We start from the raw sequence: 25,728 nt of genomic DNA on the forward strand, positions 1-25,728 counted from the left end.
TGTCTTCATTTAATCCTTCAGTGTGATCTGGATTTACGGAGAAAGGCAAAGGAATAAGCTTCTCTAAGCGCAATGATTTCGGTAGGAAATTTTTGCTATTTATCTATTGAATCAAAACCTTATCTTTCATTCACTCATGAGATAAAAGAACTATTATTACTATTTTATTATTTATTTATTTATTATTTATCTACTGAATCAAAATTTTGGCTCTCATTGACTTGTGAGAAAAAAGAACTATTTTTATCATTTTTTATTATTATTTATCTATTGAATCAAAATTTTATTTTATATTTTATGAAAATTTATTTTATTTAACAAAATTTATCATGTTTTTATTATTTATCTATTGAATAAAATTTCATTACATTTTTTTTTATCAAAATTTATTATATTTATCAAAATGTATTATATTTTATTATGTATCTATTGAATCAAAATCTTCGCTTTCATTGATTCGTGTGTTAAAAGAAACATTTTTATTATTCTTTTATTATTTATCTGTTAAATCAAAATTTTATTTTATTTTTTTAATCAAAATTTATTATATTTATCAAACTTTACTATATTCATCAAAATTTATTACATTTTTATTATTTATTTATTGAATTAAAGCCTCAACCTTCATTGACTCGCGAGATAAAAGAACTATTTTTATTATTATTTTATTATTTATCTATTAAATCAAAATTTATTTTATTTTTTTTATCAAAATTTATAATATTTATAAAAATTTATTATATTTTTTATTATTTATCTATTGAATCAAAACCTTCACTTTCATTGACTCGTGAGATAAAAGAAGAATTTTTATTATTCTTTTTTTTTGGTGAATTTATGCTATATTTCAACTAAGATTAAAAATATTTATTTCCTCTTCTTTTGAAAAAAAAAAAATCTTGAAAGCAGAATATCTACCTGCAGCATTTCCGGAAATGATTGAATGTTGCCAACAGCTGTTATAATCCAGCCATCTGATGCACTCTCCTTACTTGTTTATAAATATTTCGTGCATGTAATAGAAGTCAGTTGGCGAACACTTTAACTATAAAAATCTTTTAACTTTTAAATAAATGTTTAAAAATCATATACAGAAATTGCATTATTATTTTGTCATAACCTTTTACACACCTTTTTCTTTTATACGTGACTCATTTTATATTTGTAAAGATGGGTATTTTGTAATAAATGTTTTACTCACTTACTCGTTCGATAGAGTTCTGAAATTCTCTACAGTTGTGTGTTCTTGACAGCAATATAATAGTTTTAGAACTCAAACATTGTTTAGTTTCATTTAAATTTTATTCGATATGAGGGACGCTGTTGGAAAATTAATTGGAAAAAATTAATTGAATGATAATAATAATTAATCTTCGTAAGATAAATTAATATTCGTTTGAATTAAATTAATTAATTAAGAAATGAGTTATAAATGTATTAAAGACAAAAAAAGGAAAGTAATATTTTGAAGGCACATTTTATTACCATATTACTAAGTAGGAAAAAATTATCAAAAATCATAAAAGCATGAATCATTTCATATAGTGAGAAAATTAAGTTAAAATAAAAAATAAAGATTTTTCTTGAACATTGAATAGAATTCAAAATGCTTCATGACTGGGGGTAAAATTTCAGTTCATTTTGAGAATTTTATCAGCACTTAACTCTTTTATGATTTTCTAATATTTTGGACAAAAAAAATTACTTCATTTCAATAAATGAATCAAAGTATTTTTTTAAATTTCTTTTTATTTCTATTATAAATATACTTTTTTAAAATGGTTTGGAATATCCTATGTTTTATATTTATCAGATGATAGCTCAGTTTTTGTTTTTACTTTCCTAATTGCCGATTTTATGCAAGCATCATCTTCTTATTATTGAGAATTTAGGGCAGCAATACTGAGTCTTCGACCTTTAAAATTTAATTTAGGAGAAAAATTAGATTTTAAAACTGACATATTTTTATGTTTCCCCAGTATTGTTTGATCAGAATAGTACAGCTCTTGCTATCAGTTACACTTTAATTTATCTTCTGTTCTTTTTTGAAAGCAGAGAATATTAAACGTATAGATATCGTTCGAAATTTTCTTAAAATTATGATATCAGTAGAGAGGGATCAAAAGTTTCAGTATCGTAATCATAGCAACAAAGAATACTCTTATATAAATCATCCGCTTTTCTTCATACAACAAAATAAACATTACAAAATAAACAGCGGTCCTTCTTTTTGTAATATATATTTTGAAACATAATCTTCAAAAGGCTAAATCTCAATGCAAATATCTGAACAAACCTCTAATATTTCTTTCTTGTTGGAATAAAAGCAAAGTTCAGAGTAGTCGATGCTTCCTCTGTTTGAATTCCTTTGTGATTTATTTCAAAAGAGAGGAAAACTGAGATATTTGAATCAAACTACCGAACGAGTATGTTATTTAAAGGTATAAAAGCTAGAGCAGTATTCCTTTAAATATATATTTGGTATTTATCATCTTTTGGACCTTATTGACTTCAGGGTTGTTGTTGTTTTCATTTTATGTATTCCTATACATCAACCGAAATTCTGAATTATTATATCTCTGAAATATTCTTTTCGTTTAAATTAAATGACACGTTCAAAATCATTTTCAATATCTTATTTCGATTTCTCTTGAAGGCATTTGCTTTTGTATAGCTAAAAACTTGCATACAAGGAGGGAAATATTCCAGAATCAGTTAAACAAAAAGTGCTTCAAATTCATTACGGTGCCCTCTATTTTAGCTAAGAGACTTGAAATGTAGGTTGTCGGTGGGATACTCACATTCTTCTAGATCTTCTGAAGTTGCCAACGACACACATACTTACGCTTTCTAGTAAGAAGGGTATTTTTTTCTTCATCATTTTTAGAGCGTATTTCTCTTTGCAGATCTCCGAGACAACGCATTTTGTTTATCAGAGGGAAACTGCTTCATTATCTACAAACGGGACCTTCTCTTTGTTGTCAAGACATGGCTGAGTGATCAGAGGTACCATTGAACAACTGATGTACACATGTAAGTACTTAGAATACATTTTTCTTTTGAATTTTTGTTTTAATATATGATAATCGAATGAACGGTTTTTAATTTTCATACAAATAATTGATCCAGTTTAAATATCTGTCCCAATTTTACAACTACTTTATGTATTTAATATCCCTTTTTTTTTTAATCTTTTAAAACTTTCTCATATAAGCATTTGGAATGCAATTTAAAACATTTTTCCAACTTTTGTGCTGGTGCAAATTATTTATTTTATGGTGACATATATTTTAAAACCTTCTAATGCTTGATGGATAATGTAAGCCATTTTAATATCAATCAGGGCATGTTTAGGCATAATACCGAATCAGTTATGCAAATACTCTGTATGTTTCATGTTTTGTATTTGCATTAAAATGTTTCAAAATATACTCGTATAAGTTTTTGGAAAATAAATAAAAGCATTTTTCATTCGATCTCTTGTGTGAATTTAAATTAACTAATTCCTGTTTTCAAACTAGTTTTTTTAATTGTTAGACATTGATGCCTAATGGATAATTTTGTTCAGTATATACATCAAACCAGTATATCATATAATAATTAAAATTCAATAAAAATTTATGTGTTTAAATATTTTTAATTACAATAAAACATTTGAAAATGAACAGTTTATTTTCAATTATATTTGTAGAATAAATCAAAGAAAGTGCACTTTATTTTACTTTTATAGCGGACGCCTACACAGAATGCGTCAAAACAGAAAGAATTATAGTTTCGTTCTTTACATATTTATACTGCTGGGAATTAGGTTCAACTTTTGAACAAACAAACTGTGTAAATTTACCATCAGATTTGTTGTTTATAATGATGTCTCTTAAGACGATGGAACTTTAATATAACGAATCAGTTTTAAAGAAAATAACTTCAAAAAACAAATTCCAAACAATTTTAGTTTACAAGAAAATTTTAATACTAAATACACGCTGTAATTATCAGAAGCTGGGAATAATCGTGGGAATTGAAAATAATAAAGAAATAGGGAAATGTAGAGTATATTTTTTTGATATTGCCTAACAAAATCTCAAAGTAACTGAGAGATTAATTTAGGAACAATAAACATCTCTGATATATTTTTTCTCCTTACATTTTTTTCCTTTAAATAAACGTTAAAGTTTCTTTTAATATTAAACAATTTAAATTGTTGAAATACAGGAAATTCATTGCAGACATTTCTTTCCTTTTTTTGTGGTCAAAGCTGATTTATGATGCATATGTTAATATTTAATCTTAATTTTAATGAAATTACGATTTTAAGAATTTAGTAATCAGAACGATTTTTTGTGAGTATTTTATTGACTTAAATCATTTTTGAGGTATGAGAAATACAGACATATACAAAAAGTAGCTATTATAAAAAAAAATTCTCAATTTTTATATTTTGTAAATTCATAGGAATTATGAATACACGCTAATTATTTGATAATAATCTCCGAAAATATTAACTTATATATTTAATTAATATAATGTATATTCATAATTACTTCGATAATATTAAAATGTATAGCAATTTATTTCTAATAAATTGCCTGTAGAACAAAGTCCGAAATAAATTTGATAATGAAATTTTAAAAAAATATTACATTTTATTCCTGGAAGTATTCACACATTTTGCATATTTAAGAAAATTTGTCTATTGTGCATGTTTTTATGTCATCCTAAAGCTCTTTGCTATCGAAAATAGTAATGTGAATTCAAAGAAATCATCCAAATATGAACTGAATCATTTCAACTTCAAATGTAAATTGTATATTTAATAAATTCACTCGATAGTCACACTCTTTTCTTTTTCTAATTCAAACTGAAGCAGAATTTGAGTCAAGGTAAATCATTATATTCGCAATTTATAGCTAGTGCACACAAACCATGTCTTAAGAGAAGTTTCGCAATTTAAATTGCCTATTTCGAAACATACCACATTATTATGAAACCTTCCCCCTAAGCATTCCAAATGAAATTGCTATGTCAGTAAGACTAATACCCTTACTTACTCTAACTGAAGATGCAAATACTGAGTAGCAATCAATGTGCCATTATTCAGAGAAAGCTCAGACAACTGTGAGTGGCCTGGCATGCATATTGAAATTTCAAGTTCTGAGGAAAGCATTAAATCTTTTTACATTTTCTTGTCTTATTCCAATTACCATCTTGCATATTTTTCATGACTTAGTTTTTATGCTAAATATTTATTAAAATGGAATGCTTGAAATTATATTTAAGGATTTGAGATGTACTATCTTAACATCATAAGTGCATAATTACCATGCATGGAAATTTTTCAACATTCGAGGCCAGAATCAGTTAGAACAAAATGAAAAATACTCTTTTATTATTTTATAGCATAGTGGCGCCTATAAAACAATCAAAATATAATATTTTCTTTTTCTTTGAATGAATTTCAATAAGCCAAACATTATTGCTCTATGCAGTTTTTGAGTGAAATATTTAAATATCTAATGAAACATACTTTCATGTTTCGCAAAACTTTTCTTAATTTACATTAAGCAACTTAATAAACTTAGATTTCTTCAAGCCTTATTAATACTTCAATTTGGTCGTTTGCATTAAACTACCATTATAAACAAACTAGATATCAAACTAACATACAATGATTCTCAGTTCCAATTTAATGTTAGTTCTAAGATATTTAATAATTACTTCCAAGCGCTCTTTTGTCATTGAATATTCCATTTAGTCTTTGTATATGGTATGAATAACATATTTTATTAGTTTTTAGGCCCATTTTTGTTAAAAACAACTGCTCATAACATATATTTTTATTTATCACTACATTTATGTTAACAACTGTTATCTTCCCATAAGTGCCTGTAATGTATATATCAAGAATGTGTAGTTCCTTATGAACTTTGTATATGAATTAAAATTCGTTGTTAATTTTTCCAGAAATATCTGCGTTGCTGAAAGACAGAAGACGCTGGAAGAAAAAAGTGAGTTCACTTGACTTTGAATATATATAATATGATATAATTGTGCTACAAAATAATAATTTAAAAATCATAATTTAAATGAATGATAATTTGAAAAGTTTAGCTTACATTGAGATTCATTTTTATTCCTTCATTCCCAAAATTATATAATTATATTATATAATTGTCATCGTAAGGAATTAAAACAATATATGATAAATCAGTAGTTTTGCTAGACAATTACTATTTTTTCATTTGCTGTACCACAACAGGCATGATTTGTCAAAATAATCCTAGCCATAAGAGACTGGAATAAACATCCCAAACAAAAAAGTTCATGCTAAAATAACTCCGACAAAATAACTCACATTCATAGTACAGTACACAATTATATAGAATTTTTTTAAATAATATACCAACATTTAGAAAATACCTATACTTTTATTAATATATCAGGATAAAAAAAATTACATTTCAAGATTACATGAAATAAATTATTGCTTCAGGGCGTCGATTAAGTTTTACATATTTAGTTTAACATCTAGAAAGCGTATACCTCTAGTAAGGCGGATTAAGCGATTTTCTATAATGTCCTGATTTTTATTTTCTAGTATATGTAGTATAGAGAAAGTATAGCAATCGTCGAAAAATTCGAATCCGAGATTTTGACGAATCTCTACGTTTTAGACCTCCCCGATTTCGAAAAACACATTTTAAGAAAATTTCTCTCTGTCTGTCTGTCTGTCTGTGACAAAGATAACTCAAAAACACTTTGAGCTAGACGTTTGAAATTGATATAGAAATCTACAAATTTGCAGATTTCTATCAAATTTTGAGTAAAATCTGTTCAGAGAAAGTCCGTCTATCCGACTGTTCGAATATAAGTTAACACGATAATTACAAAAAGAGAGCTCGATAGATAAAATTCGGTGCACAGATTTAATATCTATATTGTAGACACTTGTTAAATTGTGAGCCAAATCCAACCAAGAATTGATCGTCTATTGGTTCTGTTCTTTCAGAAACAAGTAAATTCAAAAATGCAATGATTTAAATGTATCGAATTTGGTATGGGATTTTGTCACTACAGTTGTAGTTTTGTGTTAAATTTTTTCCCAATCGGTTGAGAAAAACGTATATAAAACACAAATTCGATTTTTGGATATTATTAACGATTGCCAGGGATTGATTATCAAACAACTCTCCCAGGATGACAGGATAGATTCAAAATGTTAAATTTACACCAAAAGTTAATATTTCGTAACTATTGTACGTGAACGCCATGCAAGGCGTTCTCTGGCATGGTAAATTTATTAGAGAGTATGCGAGAAAGTTTTGGGGAGACTACTTCCTCTTGTTCAAAGTGTCTTTTACACTGCTAGATAGATATTCTTGTTTGTTTATTTGTTTGTTCCTTATGGCACTTGCCACTGACAAGCCCGCTGTTACGAAGACAGCGATTTAAGCCTGAGGGGGACGTCTCTTATTTTTTTTACAGCAGCGCCAACTAGGGCCAAGAGTACGACTTTGCTACTCACGCATCACTCATTCGCTTGCACAACCCCTTTTTACAGGAGGGCACATTCACGCATCTCACAGATAGAACAACGGAAGAACAACCATGCCCAAACCGGGACTCGAACCCGGGACGCCCAGATCACGGGGAAGACGCGCTACCCCTGGCATCCCAGGACGCCGGCATAGATATTCTATTTGTTGATGGCGTTATTAATTAATTTATTTTTACAACTTTTAAGTAAAAAATCGCATTTATCCAGTTCCTTGCTCCTTTTAAGGGATTTTATTAAAATTTGAAACATATTTGCATTTTAGGTGTAAAAGCTTACATACACATTTCACCGGTTTTTGACTTATCGTGTTTGCATATTAACAAGGAAATAGAGTTACAAAAGTGGGCTTGAGATATTCATGGAGGAAAATTTGAAGATTCGTTAAAGTCTCGAGATTATTTTGTTTTTGACGATAATTCTTTGTTATGCTTCGCATGTTGGGAAGGGAAAAATGAGCACAAAAAAGTTTTAAATAAATACGAAGCAAATGATCTCCTGCCCTGCAAGTCAAACGCAAAGACCAAAACGTGAAGTAATGAAAGAAACGATTAAATAAAGTTTTGAGATAACAGAAAAAGAGATTACAGTTTTCCCTGTAATTTAAGATGAAAATTCGGGTAGAAGAAACAACTGAACGCTAGCAGTATATTATAATCTATGAGCCAATGATTAAAAAGTATTTGCTCTTCCTAAAATATCGAGGGAAGAAAATTTCAAACAATGTGCGAAGGAAATAAAATAAGCTAACATGTACAGGGTGCTATAAAATAACTTTCCCTGTTTGGCAGTTTCTACAAATAAAACGAATGAACGAAATGAAACCACATTTCATATACATATTGTGAAAGGCATTAAAAGATGAATTTTGCAGGAAAAAAAATTAGTACTAAAAGTTGCCGATAAGAGAAATATTGGCACTGCTGTCACGTACGAATGAGGAAATTCCCACTGGACCACTCCCGCTGGTTTCGGAAGTAGTCGACAAGTTTATAGATAGATGAGTAGCCTAAAAAATAGCCCACAATAGATATTATAAAATAATTGAAATAATTATCTTTGGAATGATATATAATACTAGCGAAACTTAGAATAGATAAATAGAAACAGCAGAATAGATAAAATAGCGTCGCAAAACTTGTGAAGATCTGTTGCTGATGGACAGCGATATCGTAAAATAAGAGAAAACACGTATGGAAGTACATCGTGGAGGAACATAGTACCAACATATAAAAGGAGTCTAAGAATACTGGGTACTTTTCGGGTCTTGGCGGTGCAAAATCATGCGATAAATCCAGATAGAATTAGGTACTGAAATTTATTTCTGAATTAAAACGTAAAGCACAACGCATTGTGAAGAGGCTTAGGAAAATATCTTAGGCTTACAAGAATAGAATATCTTTGGAAGCATCCATCCAGCTTTTGCCTCAATAGAACATATCCGAAGGAAAACGCCCCTACTATATTCAAATCCTGCAAGTGTTGTCGCCATTTCAATCCCAGTTTATATTCGAAATACCACGCAGAAAGAAAACTTTATTCTGTGGATTCTGGAGAAAAAATCTTGATCAGATACTGTTATTCGGTGCTAAAGAAAATTTGAAAATAAATTTTAACAGCATCAACGTTGATTTTTGATGGTTTGTTTAAAGTTGCTCTTGAACTATTTTTTTTAAATGTTCTCAATAGATGGATTAACAGAAAAGTGTTATATCCCATTAGTCTATATATTGTTCACGAACAAAACTAAAGCAATATGTATTAATGTATTTTAGAAACTTTTACTGTTGAAGGAAACTTTGCATCCCATGAATGCGTTAAGTGATTACCAGAAAGATCTTCAAAATGCAGTGTTAAAAGTTTTTTAATAGAACAATTTTTTTTTTATCTATTTGTTTCGTCTAGGACAGTCTTTATGAAAAAAAATCAGATTTGACTGAACAGTATATTGGTATCGAATGTCTCCATGTTCATTTAAATTGCTGTTAGCATTGAATAGCTGTGCAAGAAGTTGATGTTATGGAAGGATTAGTGAAGAATTTCCCAGACGAATTAGAATTGTTTATTGGTTAATTATCGGTTAGAACTCTTTATTGGTTAATTTGGCCGCGTTGGCCTGGTGGTAATGTCTCGGCTTCAAACCCGGGGGATTTCAGGAGGAGGATTCCACCGAAGAACCGTCGTGCAAGCTGGTCTGGTGCAAGTTAAATCCGTCGGGGCCAAACGTCCACCCACTGGTGTGGTGTAGAAGTTTGGAGAGGGGTTCTCGCTCAGGTGTTGTCTTTGCCATCCGACAGTGGTTCAAAATTACTAGGATCTGTCTCAAAATAGTCCTAGTGTTGCTTTAAAAAGGGACGTAATATAACTAAACTAAACCAATCGATTACTTGGAAAATGTTTACATGGGACAAATAAGACATGATTACCAACCAAAATCACGTTTCGCAGCATGTATATATGAAATGTCCATGAAAGCGTCACCGAAGTTCTTTTAAAGACAAGTCATTGAGTGGAAGATCTAGAAAACTGCCCACTACATTTATCCATCAGTCTACAAATTTAAAACCATTTCCGGAAAGATTATATGATAGAAATTTGCAAAACAAGCCTTGCATTAAGTTTACTCAATTCGTACTCAAGATAAAGTAAATATATATAAAATGACGCCTGGGAGCATTTATAAAAAATTATGTAAACATGGAACCTATGGATTTTCTTCGTACCATTTCTCATAATCTTGAAATATAAGTTTTGTAAATTGATATATTAATAAAAATGTAAAATTCTCAGTTTTTTTTTTTTTTTTTTAGATATTACTCAAATTTTAAATTTGGGTTATTTTCTTGGAGTTATTTTAGCAAGGGAAATTTATTTTTGTTTTTTCATAGTTCATATGGCTCATGCTACTTTGACGAGATACCGACCACAAGATTCTAATCATTCGAAAAAAGTAAAATTCCTAGAGTAAAGTAATTTTATTCATATTCCCCATCGGAATCTTCAAACGTATTTCTTCTTCTATTAATATGTTAATTCGATTACATACTTTGTTACCTTTTTATGATTCAAAATGTTTTCTGTCATGGAATGTTTGTAATTAAATACTGTTATAAATGTGAAGCTTGAAGGTATTAATAGACTTTTCGACAGATATATAATGGAGTTAATATCTGTTGTGTAAACATGCAGCATTTTGCATCTTGCAGGAGGAAAAGAACATGACACCGCAGTACAAGGAAAGACAACGTGCTGTTAAATGCATGGTTGTGTAAAGGTGAAGCCATACGAATGAATATATTAATTATAATAAAATTAGGATTTCATTGGAACTTTTTAAGCCTTTAAAAGACAATTTTTTACTAGTATTGATGAATTTGGTTGGAGGCATATTTCCTATGCCCTACAAAGTGTAAAAGAAAAAAAAAGCGTGTTTTTTTGGGGGGGGGGGGGTATTTTAAAAAAAATTAGAAATGTGAGAATTTAATTTATTTATCTTTAATTTTAAGAGGCAAAGACATTTTTATTCCGTACTCAATATTTTATTTTTAGCTAATGTTGCCTGTTTTCCATCATACAGTCATGAGCTACCAGTTTACCAACATAACATCATCAATCAAATTTCTTATTCTTTTTTGCAGAAGAGCTCGTTTCTCTCATAGAAAGCCATTTTCGAAAGCGTTGGAAAAGATATATAATTTGATTTGTTTGCGGTGATTTTTGTTGCTCATATAGGTTTAGCAATTAACCCCCCCCCTTTTTAACATCATTACGGGATACAAATGATCTTCACTTGAAAAATGCTTTCATCATTAGAAATCCGTTTAATTTTCCTGAAATTTTCAGGGAAATTTTATTCAAATAATATATTAAATCCCACAAACTGACAAATTTTTTCTGATTACTTAATTACTTATTTCGATAGTATGTTTAATTCAAAATCTGTAACGTTTTACATTAAAAAAATATTATAGAATTATTTTTATTAATTACTTAAGGAAAAATTTAATTTACGTTTTTTTACTGTACAATTCATTCTACCAGTTAACTGTATTACCATCCAACACCCGACTTCCAGTAGAGTGCAGTACATTGCATGAGAGTGTTCTCTAATATGAGGCTGCGTTAACCTCTTCGTCGTCCGTAACGCGTCTAGCGCGTTCAGGTGAAACTTCTGCAGGGCGGCCGTAGCGCGCTTTAAGCGTTCTTTTAAATTTTAACACTTTTAAACGTTAAAATTTTTTTGTATATATTTACTTGTTTGAGTTTTTGTTTTTGCTTGTTCTAATGCGGCGAAGAACAGAGGAAAAACAGAAATTTTCGAGGACAGGAGAGGGCGGCGAAAGGGTTAATGAAGGATAGATATGGTTAAAAAATATAAAATTATTTTCTATCACCTATTTCTTAATGATTTATGTTAGAAGGAAATGTCGAGTGTTTAATATTTCTGCTTCTCTTTAACTACTGGTAGAATTCAAAATGTTTTGTACTGTTCATTTTTATTTTTCGGAATGCGAAGTAATAAGAAGGAAAAATAAAGAGGCGGGATTCTTAAATTTGTGAGACTATTATACTTTGCGAGTTACTCATATGTCAAAGTTTCTCAACATCCTAAAGTGCTTTTTGTCTATCTTTATAAAAGATTAAATTGAAAGTAAACAATCAAATATCTATAGCTATATAATCCTTCCTCCATTAGTTATTTTACTTGTTTCATGAAGCTAAAAATGTCCATATTTAAACAATAAACAAGTGATTTTGATGATTTTAAATATACATTGCTGAAGAAAGCCTCTAAAATCCATTTTCTTAAAGTTGTTTACATAAATTATGTAAATATTGTCGTTTGGTTGCCTCCAGCATTTTAAATGAAACAAACAAGCTCTCTTTGTGGATATTTTGCTTTTTTCATTATCTGAAAAGCCTTTTACTTTCTCTTATACGAAGAAGGCAAAGAAAAAGTTTTGGATTCTGAAAAAATTCAAATTCGAAACTTTAACGTATCTTCACATATCATATATCTTTGAATTCAAAAAACACATTTTTAGACTCATGCGTATCTGTCTATATTATAATTCAAAAATACTTCGAGCTTGTCGGTTAAATCTGGTATATGGTCTTTGCACCAAATTTTAAGATTTCTATCGAATTTTGAACAAAATCCATTCGAAGTTTGTGTTTCCGGCTGTTAGTGCTGGAATGGAAACCATAACTACGAAATATGAAGAACTAGAGAGAGAAAATTTTGTACACAGGTTCAATATCTATTAGTTAGATCCGTATCAAATTTTGGATCAAATCTGTCACATTTTGGATCATTTGTCATCTATCTGTCTGTGCTCTCTCATACATGAAAACGCGATAACTCAAATAAGAAAAAATTAAATAATTAAAATCTGATATATGATTATAGTAGCAGGATTATGTCAAATTTTGATTTCAGTCGTTTAGAAAAAATACATATAATAGATATTCGATTTTCTGGTATTTCTGTGCTAACCACATTTCAGCGATTGATTGTCAAAAAAATTGACAAAGATCGCAAGCTAGATTCAGCAAAAACGCTAAATTCACTCCAAAGATAGATCTTTTGCAATTATTGCTCAACCAATGGCATGTGTTTAATACATATCAATTTGTTTTACTATATTACGAAGTACACAACTCTCATGCCTGAAAATAAAAATTTGAGTACTTGTGACACTCACAGCCTTGCTTAAGCTCCACAATTTTATTCGAAGTGAGGGGGGAATAATATGCTTTTTTATATGCTTTTATTATCGAATAAAATTTAGTGACAAATTCGTCAAACGATTCATTGCCTGTTATATATCAAAGTAATAATTCAAAAATATAATAAACTAAATAAATGAAATTCAGTAAATGGTTTTGACACTACAATTATGTATCTATTTAAAATTATATACGCAGTCGATTAAAAGGAAGATATCTAAAAGTGATCCACCATTTTCTTGATTATTTTACAGTACTTAGCACAAAATATTCAATAATGTGTTAGTATGCAAATTAAAAGAAGGGGAAACTTTCCCGTTGGCATTTAATTTAATAAATAATCTTCCATCAATTTCTAGTGCTAAAAATGCAGCGAACGAGGAAAAGCATTATTTTGTTCAGCACTGAGTGTCAGAATTCAGATTAAGATTTAAAGTAATTTCGATGTCAATTACTTAGAATTTGTATTAGAATGTCATCGTGCTCCGACGCAATAGTATTCTCATCAGATAATGCGAGTGCAAACAGTGCAAAAGGAGCATTGTTTGCACTACTGCAACATGTTTATTTGGATTGCGGCCTGTTTATTTGTCCTCATTCAGAGGACACGAAACACATATTTAATTCACGAAGTTAATTGAAATCAGCATAATGAAATTTTAAATTCATTATGAGAATTATTACGGGCTGAAAATGAATAGTGTCCACAGATACAGTAGGAAAAACACCTTGATGCGATCAACGAAATTTTTCAGTTTTTGTATTATAAAAACATTGTTTCGTTAAATTAATAAGATAATTTCGTTAAGTTCATTTTAAAATTTACGAATGTTGCCAAGATAATGCAATAGGAATTGTCTAATTCAGAACTGACGGCAGTGCAATAAAAATTCGACTGGGTGAAAAAATGAGTGATGGGATTTGTCAGTATGTATTTATTTTTACTGTGTTGTACTTTTAATAATTAACGCGATAATAATTAAATGAAACATTTTTAATGATTTTAAAAATAGCTTCGTAAATTAAGTAATTTCAATAAAAAAATCAATATACATAGTTTTGACTGTAACACTTATGCTATAAATCTTCAAAATTCAGTCATATAATTGAAAGTTAAAGCATTAAAGTTTTTTAAAAAATGGGGACATATTTATTTATTTATTTTTTGGTTTAATACATCATATTATAAAAAAATATTTACATATATATATACATCATATTATATATATATTTTCGGAAGAAAAATAAACGAAAAAATTGGGTTTATAGAAGAATTCGCTTTACCCAACTATCATTGTATTGAGAATATATAGGTATTTATGTCAATTATTCTAAATAAAAAAATTAAAACCAGAGCTCTAAATACACTAATATCTTCTGCACAAACCAATTTCTTTGTCACACATTCATTGATATTACACCTATTTCGTTTCATTCTGGAAAAAGGCTCTTTTTGAAAAAATAAAGATTTTTTTTTTTTTTTTTTTTTTTTTTTTTTTTTTTTTTTTGTGGAAGAGTAAAACTTTTTGGTTTTCCTTGGCAGATATATATTTTGAGTGACATAAAACTTTAGTAAAGTTGTTGAAGAATGTTGTAAAATGTTAGGTGGTACAAACTTCACGAAACATGGGACGAAAATGGCCGACAAAATGGGGTTAACATCAATAAACTGGTTTTTCTAAGGAATCAAAAGGAAACAGACTTTCCATTTTTCTCATAAAAATAAAGCCATAAAATGGCATGGACTTTCGATTCAAAATATACCAATGTACCATAATTTGATTTTGATAACATTGAATGTCTGGAAGCAGAGATTGAGAAGGAAAATATGTCCAAATGGTTTATAACTGCTCCTTTGTTGTAGTGAAACAAATCGGGAACATCAATTAAAGAGAATCTGATTTTTGATTGAAATTCTCTATATGAAAATATTCAAATCCTTGCTCCATTTTTACATGGAATTAAATTCAATATCTTCGTATGATTCATAGTTTTTCATCAATAGCAATTATTTATTTTAATTTTAAAACTTGTCTGTGTTTCTTAATAAAATTTAATACACATCTGGTTCAATAATCTGAACTTCATTTAGGTTTAATTGTCTTTTGTACATAGTTATCTAAAGACTAAAGAATTAGAGTTTATCTAAAGTTTTAAAGCAACTCTTCATAGCAGATCCAATACTGATATATTTACTAACCTCATCTTTCTTTTTAACTATTACTCAAGAAAAGCTATTTGTAATTTAAAATAAAAAAACACTTTTAAAATTCGTTTTTTTTTGGAATAACTATATAAATGTCTTTCTAAATGTTTCAAGCATTTATTAATTAGCATCAACTTTTTATACGTTTTAATGCTTTTACAAATTTTCCGTGCTTTCATAACTCCTACATGCATCTCAATATACACCCCCCCCCCAAAAAAAAAAACTCTGTGAATCAAATTTTAAAAAAGCAAACAGTCGTGTAACACCGTACATACATTTATTTGAATATAAAATAAATTTGATGCTGTTTTATCTGTAGCCAAAGCCTTTAAAAGGATTTCCAGTTGTAGACGTCAGAAGCAATTTTGTATCTTTTGAGAGCAATTTAAATGGACCCGTTCATTGGTTTTGCTTGATATTTAGCGAGATATTTATATGTGAGATTCTTCTTAGATTTTACAAATAAAATGTAATCCCAAAATATGAACAACGAGTAAATTATACAAGAAATATTTTGCTCATCGCTTAGCTTCGTATAAAAATATAAGAACCCTTCACTTTGTGAATTTTTAGTGTATAGCAGTGTAAAGTGTTTGCCCTATCTGTAGGATGGTGAAATGGAGAAACATAAGCACAAACTAAGTCATTCTTTATTTTGCTCCTCACGTCAATTTGCCCTGGTCTCTACTACATAATAATAAAAAAATCAGATGTAGAATGTAATTATCACTGAAAATATTTTCGTGCATGTTACCTCAAGATAAATGAATACGAAAAAGAATTGCTTACTGGAAACAAAGCTCTCTAATACGCTCATTAGATATTTGGAGCCCAATTCTTCCTTTCAACGTAAAGTCACCCGATACAAAAGCTCCAGGATTGCCTCAGTGATCTCTATCGCCAGGATGTTGTTGAAATAAACTCGGTTTCCCCACTGCTTCCAAAATAATTCTTCATGGCAAAATGACCTTCATAGGTTTAGAAAATGAAGTACCGTTGTTATTCTTCTCCATCCCTTTGCTTTATACCATTGTGAATGCCACTGCCTATAGGAGGACTTCATTAGCATACATCTTTCGAGACAATAGATGAATAGGCCATTTTCATGAAGACTCCTGACCAAAATGTGGCATAAGACAACCACGGTTGCCTCAAGCAACTTCCGAATTCTGTTCGATATAAACAGATAACAAAATATTTTTGTTTGGAAAAGAATATAATGATCAGCTGTAGGTATTTCGTAAGCATGTCATTTGTTTCATTTATGCGACTATTGTAATTTGGTCATAGGACTAATATTAATAACTATCAGAAGGTTTTAATACCATGAAATCAAACAAAATGGAGGATCCATTCAAAAAATAGTAAACTTATCATTTACTATTATAAATAATTAATTGAAGTTCTTAAAAATCAAGGAGGTAAAATCGCTATGTAAACTGAAAGCAAGGCATCTATTTACAGTTCAATAGGTATCCATAGCCCACAAAAGTTCGCTTCTCTGAACGTTCATCTATACTTATATAAAGCTCAATGTGTGTGTGTGCGTGTGTATGTGTGTGTTGGCGCTCTACAGGCCAGACCGTTCGACCTACAGCTACCAAATTTGGCACATGCATACCTTGGAGATCTGGAATGTGCACCTGGGGTCCTTTTTTTTAATTTTAATTAGAATTTTAATTATTAATTAAAAACTAACTTTCCCACCAAAAAATCTTTTCATTTCCCCACCGCCAAAGGAGTAAGGCTTCAGTTTTTTTTCCCACACTAAAGAGGATAGGCTTAACAAATTTTTGGCCACTTATTTCAAATGATTCTGTTTATTTTCTTAATGTTTGATACATTTAAAATTAGACATTGTTAATTAATTGATCTTTCAGATTCATTCTGAAGTACTTTTGAATAAAAATAAAACAGAATAAAGGAAATTAAAAATTTCTAATCTGCATAGCGTTACCCCAACTGGAGTAGAAAATTCATACATTTGCATTACCATAATTGGCGTTGAAAATTCACGCATGCGCATTGTGTTCTGATAGTTCACAACTATTTTCAACGGATACGGACTTGGTTTTGAAGGCTTAATATATTTTCGACGGATTATTTCAAACGATTCTGTTTATTTTTTTAGTGTTTGATGCATTTAAAACTAAACATTGTTAATTAATCTATCTGTTCATGATGAATCTGAGAAAATTTTGTTGAAAACTTCTTGAAATATTATATAAATTAAGAAAAATATTCTTTAGTGCCCATTAGGTTTAAATACTCAGCGACTCTGTTTTCTGTACTCATATTTTTAAAAATACTTCGTTTCAGTTAAAGGAATGTTCTTATATCAATTGCACTTTAATCATTTCTACTTTAACTTAAAGCATAAATTTTACGGGACCTAACAGAAAATTAGAGCGATACATATTACGTTATGGCTGAAGGCCTTTATAATATTATGAGTGAATTATATGACTATTAAAATTTGAAGTTTTAAAATATTTTAATGAAGAAGTAACTAAAATGGGAGTTCCATAAAATATTTAATTATTAAAATTTTAACGTGCATTAAGATTGGCGAACCGGCTAGTCGCCAAAGGCGGCTAGTACAAAATAAGGCACAATCACATAATAAACAGCGAGCTTACCACGCCATACCAATTCATGGCTTGGACACATGGCTCATTTATAAATGTTCTTATCCCTGTAATAGTGCTTCTGAAGTATACATCCGCTGGCAAAACGATGTTGGCAAAACATAGATTTGTTTGTGCTGTACGCATAACAGTCTTTTTCATCTCCACATAACTAAATATTCTTTCTCATGTAAAATTAGCAAGATTTACTTTAATCGATTTTATATTTTAAACACACAGTCCCATTTGGCACCTCGTAATTGAGGATGAGAAGCTTCCGGCAGGGTGGTTTGTTCTCGACAGCTTGTGGGTATATGAAAAGGTGGGGGTTGGCTACCTTCCATTGATGACGGGATGTACTTACTTATGGAAAGATTGTACCGTGGCCGGTGATGGCCCTTAGGACTCAACCACAGTACCCACCAGTGTTGCTGTTGCAGCGGTTTGGTCATTCAAATTTTTCCGTATGCCTTCGGGCTGGTCGGAGTAATCAGTCTATGATTATATTTGAAACACAAACATAAATTTGCAGCCAATATCTTTAGTACTAACCATCAGGTTTATTTTACAAATAGCCATGAATTCCTTTCTAAAGCGATGACTAGATGCATCGTTTTCACATAATTTTAATGGCTTATTATTAAAAATTGCATACACACAAAATTTTTGTCTAACGAGGATTTGTTTTACACATACTACAAATCACTTTGCCAAGTTTCAAGGCTTTTGCATACCATCCATTCATAAGTTTTGCACGCTAAGGTGCATTGAAAAATGATTGCTTGATGAGATTTAGAATTTCGAATTTTTTCCCCCATCCTGCATTATAGCGCATTTTTTCAATAAAATTTTTTATATACAATTCGATGCAATACGTCAATTCCCTGGATTTGATAGCTTCTCAAAATTTACTGGCAAATCTCTATAAAATACCGTATCTGTCATGAAAAATCTAATAAAGTCCTTTTAGTGCTCTAGTCTTGCTTTGAGTGCGGTAATCGAAAAGGGAAAGAGCAAAGGCGCTTTCAGTGTTATAGCAATAATATGAGGAAATGTTTGTCAACATAAAGTGAGACAGAATATTCTTTTGACAGTTATTTGTGTATCTTGTCAAAACTCTACAGTGTATTCAATCGAAAGATGCTATTTGTGTAAATCCCTAAATTCACGCTTTAACAAGAAAAGATCGCAACAACTGAAATCGGATAATACTGAGATGAAACGTTTAATGACTACTTTGCGCGTAGTCGAATAATTTATCACTCACACGTAACAGAAAAACAAGAAATCCTCCCGGCAACATCATTCATAACAATAAGAAAACAAAGAAAAAAAAGATGCTATGTGAAACGGCGACACATTTGATGGTTATCGTACCCACCGCTGAGTTGTGCAAAGACCGCGCGTTTCAGTTTCCGATCTTGCCGCTATAATGAAGCATCGCACACCTTTAAAGGGGCAAGAGAAGTTAAAAAAGTTTACTTGCGCGAAACTGCCTAGATGATTTTTTTTATACAAGACAGAAAAAAAATGCACTTAATTTGCTGTGGAAAAGATGAAAGTCTCATTTCCTGAAACAACGAAACCGCTTTCTACGAATGAAAGATAGTCCTTTCACCTCCTTGGACTGAAAGCGCTGTTACGCGGAAAAGCAGATAAATGTACTTTTCCTAATAATAGTTTTTACCTGCATTTGCAGAGACATTTTATTTTCAGCTAGCGGTGGAATTTTGTCTTGCAGTGGAATTTTTCTGGAATGCACATATTCACGGGGAGTTGGTGTTTCTACTGCTGTAGATTTCTAAAAAAAATGGGTTTCTTTTTTCGACTACAAACTTATTTTGAAGTTCTATTAAGATTTTTTAAAACTGTCAATGAAGATCCTAAGTAGAACCACGGAACTTTGAAAGCTTGCTTTTCTATTAAATTGTTGAATTCTGAATAGGAATGATAATCGAAATAGCCGCTTTGTTGTCAAAAGTGTACAAATAATGATATCAATTGAATTTAATACAAAGCAATACATTTTGCTTACGTGTGCTTGAGATTGTGGCTGAAATATATGATTAATAATAATCTGCCAAAAAACGATGTTAGGTAACTACTTTGTTATCAAAATTTTATAAATTTTAATATAAATGGAATTAAATTTCAGGTTTATTTATTATTGTTTAAAACTCTATTTGTATTTTCTCTTTGTCCTTCAGTATTTAAACTTGGGATTGCGATTTTTTCTTTCGAAAATGAGTTGGTGAAAAGAAATCGTTTAAACTGTCCTATATATATATATGTGTGTGTGTGAGATTAAATACCGTATTGCAAGCTTTTCCTCATAAATGAAATTAATTATATTTTAAACACTAGCTGGTACCCGGTGCATTGCTGCAGCATAAGAAATAATTTTGGAAATATCATTTGAAATTTAAAAAAGCTATCTTATTTAATTAGGAATAATAGAAAGAATAAAAATTAATTTCTTATCGGCTATGAATACATTCATTGAAATTTAATGATATATAAAAAATATTTATTCAATTTTTTTGACTTTATTATTCAGATGCTTTAGGGTAGACAATATTTTTTGTGTTTCCGCCTTCAAGAAAAACAAATAAATTTCTTGTCTGTCTGACTTGTAAACATCCAATTTACAACTGGTCATGAGAAAAACATGGATTTTCTTGGTTCAGTCAGCACACTTGAAGTGACTGGCTTTGTGCCTTGTTGATGGTCATCGAGAATGCAAGTCTAATAGAAAACTGCTGTCGTTTGAAATTAAAAGGCATATCGGTGGGAATAATGGGAATGCATGAAATGAGCACATCTTCTCCATTCGACTTTTCGTTGCCTCGCTTCTTGCTGTATATTGGTCTTTTGATTCTGATGCGCGTGATCAGGTAGCATATAAACGTTGTCTTTCGATTCTTGCCTCATGTTGATCTTGAGATTCTGAAGCACGTAAATTTGCAATTCGTAAAGGATCTGCTTTAATGATCGCTTGCCGTTTATCGCTTATTTGAGAAGCTCGATTTCGCTTATTTCTACTTGCTGCACTGGTATATCTATTAAGTAACGAACGTTTGGGAGACATATTTTTTGTCTAAAAAATCAACATGATATACGCTTGTATAACCGCAACATTGTTCTTCGATTCACTGAATAAACAGAAAAATTATTGTTTGCACTGGAAAATTTCCATTATATATAACTCAACTTGATCGGCATCGATAATAATAATTCTATTTTGTATGTGTGGGATAAACTGAATAATATGTGCGGTTTGCCGCAGACAAAATATTCTGCACGCTGAATAACATCATCTTGGGTAAATGACTATTCATTAATGAAAAGAAAATAATTAATAATTTTTTATATATGTGCGATTAACTCCGAGTAATATGTACCGTTTGCCGTTTACTGTTTGTCTTTGTCAATTTTAAGCTATAACTTTTATGCAAGTGCAAGCAATAAGTTGCCAAGTTTAATCGTAATCGGATGAGTGGTTACGACAGTGCATAAAATACGAACAAACTAAAATTCATTTTTATATATTAGATACAATAATTGTACTATGCCTATAACCTTCGCGCAAGTGCAAGCAGTAAGTCGGCAAAGTTTTATCGTAATCGGATGAAGTACGGCAGCGCATAAGATACGAACACATAAAAATTTATTTTTATATATTACATTTATATGGAAATCATACAAGTATATAGAACACAATGATAATAAAGTAACCTAAAAGTTATTGGAAGCAAAAATTAATAAGATGGAAACAAATGAGCAGAATTATCGAAATATTAAGAAGCCTTAGAAAACTCACTATTCTCTTACAAAATCTCTAAGAAATAATATTTTCTTAGGAAGAAGAAAATTGTCGAGTTCTTGAGGAAAAGATCCTTATTACGTTGTCACATTGTCTAGTTTTCCTGAGCAGTGAGAGATATGTCTTTCTTTCTTCTCATTAGATGACTAAAATGTCCTATATTACTTTATTCATCAGTTATTTACTATCCTCATTAAGGAACTCATTTGCCTATTGAGTTACTTGGAAAGAGCTGTCCTAATCTCACAATCAAAGCTTAAATAATACTTTTGTCATTAACAGGAAGATTTTTAGATTGCGTTGTTATAAGGATTAAAGCCTTCAATTTGTTTATTGGTAGCACAAGCCTAGCAGATAACAAGCGCAGCAATTTCTCTCTATATACCAAATTGATTCTGGTTTGTTACTTTCCAATGGGAAAAGTTCTTTGAATTATTAAGGAATTTTATCTGAATTAGCTCCTCTGACTGAATGTATTTCCAAGACACCTTTATCTTCTGATCTAAATCAATAGAAAATAGGATCGGGCTTATGCATTTTAGTTCGCTCATTTCAGAAAGTGGAGTTTATATATATCATTGATTGTCATTTGAAGCAAACTAATTTAAATATAACTTTGAACTGAAATACGTGTTGCCTTTCGGATTAATATTTATTATTTATTTTTATTGAGCTACATGTATGTCTGGAAATGAATTTATCTCAGTGTCATAATTTTAATCCTGATTAAAACATTTTCACAACAAAGGATCTTTTTTAAGTAATGTACTTTCTAGGTTTCGTTGCAATACCTCTACAGAGCATAAAAGATGCTTCTTTCTATTAAAATTCATCAATTCCCTAGAAGATAGGAAAATGCATTATTTTTTCTAACTATTCTATTTATTAATATCCTAATAGTTGGTATTTTATCAGTGAATTATTAATATTAAAACAAATAAAACTGAAGTAATTTAAAGTTATACTTTAAATTAGTTATTTTTATGGAATATTTCATGTTTTATAAAGAGATCACTAAAATCTAATATTTAGTCAAACGGTGAATCTGTAGGATCGGACTGCGCAAATAGTAATATGCACAGAATAGATCTGCTTAAAATAGACCAATTACGATCAATTTACGCTCAAACCTTTCCTTAAGGATATACTTCCCATTAGTAGAGATGGATCCTATTTTCTGCCCGCTCTGAAGAACCAAGGACTTGTATACTATTTCTGGAAGCTTCTAATTTACGTACTTCCGATACTTCCCACAAAGGGCTATAAGCTGATATAGTCTATGTATTTTCTGTAGGCGGTTCAAGGTCACGTTTACTATCTCGTTACTGTTTTTTAGTCTCGCAACGCCGAGGCAAACAATAATGAAACTCCTTTTTTTTACACAGCTGTTAAGGTACTGTCAGCTTGACGTCTTTACTGAAACGTACTGGCGTGGGGAAAAAAAACAAGCTTTGTCAAAACCATGTCAACGGAGAAGGAGAAAGAGTGAAGAGTAAGGAAAACAAGTGTCCTTGAAAAGTCTACAGAAATTACACAGATTATAGTAGTGGATTTCGCTAGCAATTAAATTACGAGTTTGACAAATTTCTGTGTTATATAAAAAAAATCGAGTTGGTGTTTTCTATAAGGATATAAATAAATAAAAAATGAAAAACCTTATTTTTTACTTTTGATAAAATTTCCATTTTTAGCCTGTTTCTTAGATTGCATATGAAAGAATCCGAACTCAAGGAACCAGAAACTGGAATGAAAGTGAATTTGTAAAATTTTGGTACAAACAACTTTCATTGTGAAATTGGAATATTAAATGAAAAAAACATCTTATTCCAACAATATTTTTTTTTTAAGTTTTAGCACTCAAATTTTCACACTAACATTTAATTTTTTATTGTTATATATCATTCTGAAAACTTGTATCAAGCCATAAATAAATGTTCGGTTTGTTAAATATGCAGCCCTAGATTTTCTCATTCTCTTATAATATTCCTTGGTAGAATTAGTTTGATTTAAATAACATGTGGTTTTATTTTAATCAAGTATATTTATTTCCAAATACTGTAGGCTATTTCGAAGCTACCGGAACCACAATAAAAATTCGATTTATAGAAAATGTCGAATGAAGAAAATCTAAATCTAAAATGGGTACAACAAAAAAAAACCGACAATTACAAAATAAAAATGAGAGCAAAGACTTATTGAACCAAAAAAAAAAAACTAATTTTAAAATAAACTAAAAGTGATCAAAATAAATAAAGTGATAATAAATATTATTAAAAAAAATTTCAATAATTTAAAAAAATAATTTTTATTTAAAAAATATGCATTTTTGATAAACACGCAACATTTTGATTGTGACATTTATAGAATAAAGCTTCAAAATAAGTAGACCAATTCACATTTTGCTGATTTCCAACAAATTATGTGTACTTCTTTTTGAGACTGAATTAATTGCATAGCAGTTTATGGTAAACAGAAATTTATTCACTTATAAATATTGGTGTCGCATTTAACTAAAGAATACGATTCTGGAAGGATTTTTTAACTTTGACTTATGACTTCGAATGAATTAAAATACAGTCGGATTTTACATTGAATTGTAGATATTATTGATTGATATAAAATTTGAATAACTATTGAATTTGAATTCAAAATTCCGCAGTTCCAATGTCTATGAACATAATAAACTGCTAGAACTTTCCTTTTAAAAATTATTGCTTGGAGAAATAAAAGTTTCAATTCTAAAGGTAAATACAATACTCTAAGTAAAATTATAAATTTAAAATCTAATTTACGTATTTCCTCTTAGAATCCGAAAGCAAAGAGTGACTTGCTAAAAATTTGATTTCAATACTTTCGTATCGTGTGAAACTATTTTGTCACCTGATGCTTAATAATTTTATTTAGAAATAAAATTATCCCCTCATTTTTATCCCATTTCAATAAAAAAAGAATAAATAAAATAATAATAAAAAGAATAAAGAAATAAATACATTTTAGTTATGACACTGTCTTTTAATGCTCCCAAAAAAAATGAGTTAGTTGCATTCCAATTTCAAACAACAATAAGATTGACTTAAATGATTTTTCAAGAATTTATTCTTGCAAACTGTATTGGATTTTTTCTATATACTTTCAGCTGTCAAAATTCACGCTGATTAACTACCCTTTTTTTCATTTTCATTGCAGCGTTGAATTTCTTTATTGGAATTATGACAAATGGCATTTTTGACAGAAATTGATTTATTTTCCAAGTATTGAATTTTCTCGTTACGCGATAAATAAAAGTAATAATATTGATATGATGTCTTCAATTTATTTTATATTGGCGACCGATATAAATTTTAAACACTAAAATATGATTTTTCATTTGTTTTGCAAATAAATGATCGTTATAGTTAAATGCATTTTTGTTTTTTAATGAGTCATATCTGAGGCATGAAAAGTCATGCGTATTAATACATCATATATATACAATGTAGGATACCGTTATTTTTTTCAGGGACGATATTTGAAAATAATAACGATACGGGAATTTATTTTTCTGTTTTTATTGGCTTTGTTATTTTTAACTAAATACCAACGGCATCAATAAAAGGCAAATATGCGATTAAATATCTATGACAATATGTAGAAATTTGAACGTCTTAATCCGTTACTGCAGACGGGAGTCAAAATGACACCGCGTTGTTCATTAGCTCTGATTATCACGTGGTATTTTGTCCTTGATTACAATCATCTCAGTACCTTCAAGTTGTTCCTTCAGCAGTATATTGGAAAAAGTGAAAGT

General features: G+C 29.7%; 2 protein-coding genes across 3 annotated transcripts in view; both read left to right on the forward strand.

The window, feature by feature from the left end:
* The window catches only part of LOC129960695 (neuropeptide CCHamide-1 receptor-like), a 277,351-nt gene that overhangs the window by 143,847 nt on the left and 107,776 nt on the right, over nt 1-25,728 (forward strand). For both annotated transcript variants that reach the window (XM_056074259.1, XM_056074260.1), the window contains 2 exons: nt 2,907-3,033; nt 5,962-6,005. The gene's annotated coding sequence lies outside the window, so the exon portion shown is untranslated. The remainder of the gene's footprint in view (nt 1-2,906; nt 3,034-5,961; nt 6,006-25,728) is intronic.
* The window catches only part of LOC129960392 (uncharacterized), a 165,238-nt gene that overhangs the window by 98,738 nt on the left and 40,772 nt on the right, over nt 1-25,728 (forward strand). The window lies entirely within an intron of this gene.

Source organism: Argiope bruennichi, chromosome X2 (genome assembly GCF_947563725.1).
Source record: "Argiope bruennichi chromosome X2, qqArgBrue1.1, whole genome shotgun sequence".
Taxonomy (NCBI): Eukaryota; Metazoa; Arthropoda; class Arachnida; order Araneae; family Araneidae; genus Argiope; species Argiope bruennichi.